The 1914-nt window shown below is 53.8% G+C and overlaps 1 non-coding gene across 1 annotated transcript; it reads right to left on the reverse strand.

Annotated features, from left to right (window-relative positions):
* Positions 1–318: 318 nt before the first annotated feature.
* On the reverse strand, positions 319–390 carry TRNAE-UUC (transfer RNA glutamic acid (anticodon UUC)). The gene has a single exon. It is a non-coding gene; the product is annotated as a tRNA-Glu (tRNA).
* Between the last annotated feature and the right edge of the window lie 1524 nt (positions 391–1914).

The raw sequence follows: 1914 nt of genomic DNA on the forward strand, positions 1-1914 counted from the left end.
AACATATATCTTAGCGCAGGACTGATTGGTTTCCGGCTTTTCTTCACCTCAGAATTAATTCCTTATTTCAAAAACTGACTTCACACTGTGGCGAGCTGTTTCCCTTCCGCCCGCTCCTGCCAGCGCCACGGGTTTGGGTGGGCTTTACCTCACGCCCGCTCTACGGCTCGCCCCTGATTCCCTTTAGCCCCAATCTCCCTGGGCTGCTGCTGAAACGGAGTTACGGCGTTTTCTAGAAACATATCTTCTCCTTAGTAAAGAGAGCCTAAATTGACTCCATTTCTTTAAAAAGAAAAAAAAAAAAAAAAAAAGTTCGCGTTCCCACACCGGGAGTCGAACCCGGGCCGCCTGGGTGAAAACCAGGAATCCTAACCGCTAGACCATGTGGGAGACGACAAGCGCAGCTATGAACCTAGACAAATTGAGTCTTGTACACCGGCTTCTGCCCGCCCTGCCACGCGAGGCTTCCGGCGTCAGACCTGCCTGTGCGCCTGCGGACCTCTCGCGGCCGCTTAACCCCTTCCGGCCCGCGCTCTCTCCCTTCCCTCTGGCGGAAGGACTTTGGATGTTTCTTTTCTCTCTCCTCGCGTCTTCTGTGATCTCCAGTCTCCTAGTTCTGGAGAGCACGTATACGCCAGTGTAGACGCTAGGTCGGAGGAGTCATTGTTCATAATTCCTCACAAGAAATCCTGCGGAATGCAAAAGGACTGGTGTTTGAATCATAGACTCGTTAATAGGAAACAAGTGCCGTGTGGAGTCGTAAACCGCCACAGCAGAGGCCGCAAAGGGGCGGGCGCCGCCTTCCCTGCCTGCCGGCCGCCCGACCGGCCGCCCCGGCGGAGCCCCCGACTCAGGCCTTGTCCGGGCAGCCCGTCCATGTCCACGCCGAGCACACCCCCCGGGGGCCGCACACTTAGTGAAACGCGCCGAGCCGGCGTCCGCACGGCCGATTAGCACCCAAATCGACGGGGCCCGTCCCCCTCCTCCCCGCACTGTCCCCGGCTGGGCTCCGGCCCCGCAGTTGATCTTTCCTGTCAAGAAACAGGAGCCTGGAAGATTCCAGGTTCTGTTGGCTCAACGGCCAAAGGCAGGAATTGTGTCACTGAAAGTAGGCAACGGTGGTTTGTAAGCGCAGCTTATAAACGCGGAGAAAGGCCCTCACTGCAAGCCCTCATGAGCGATGGAAAGTCCTGTGGTTTCCAAACCCGTTCCCGATTTCAGCAGCATTTCGCTGGGAGCGGTTTGTGCGTTATAATCTGCTGTTTGGATTAGGAAAGCACGGAGGGCCGGTTATCCGGGAGAGCTGCGGTTCTGGTGTTCCCGTTGTGGCTGAAGCTACACAGTATTTGTTTGGACTAGCGGGGGACACTTCAGAGCCCATTTAAAAGCTGGTTCTGGTTCTTATTTCTCCCTCCTCACTCCCCACCTGCCGAAGGGACTCAGAAGGTCCTCGCTGTCCCTCTAACCGAGGCTCTCTGAAGGCTTCAATTGTCACATTCACGGCCAGAGGGGAGGGGCGGGAATGGACCCGAAAAAGAAACTATTCTGTCTCATTTATTAACACGGATGAAGCTCCCTAACAGGGAGTGAACATAATCCAACCTCGTGGAAGTTTCATGCAGCTCTAAAGAAAAACTAGAAACACTGACTGCAAACATACTCTGTTCAAATAGGTTTGCTCATTGAATTCTCACAGTATACCTATGAGGTAGGTCGTATCCGCCTCTTTGGTGGTTCCTCCTGTACTATCTTTGCATCTTTGAATTGAGTTTTCACTTGCTTTTTAATCAGTGAGACAGCCGCCTGCCTTTGGGGGACGTCTGTTTTGGGACACTAAAGAAAACTCGCCAAATCAAACCTCATGGAGGACAGAATACCCTGCATCTGTGGTTCTCAGTGTGGAGGCTGAGATGT

The sequence above is a fragment of the Ceratotherium simum genome, chromosome 10 (genome assembly GCF_057802395.1).
Source record: "Ceratotherium simum simum isolate JZ-2026a chromosome 10, ASM5780239v1, whole genome shotgun sequence".
Classification (NCBI taxonomy): Eukaryota; Metazoa; Chordata; class Mammalia; order Perissodactyla; family Rhinocerotidae; genus Ceratotherium; species Ceratotherium simum.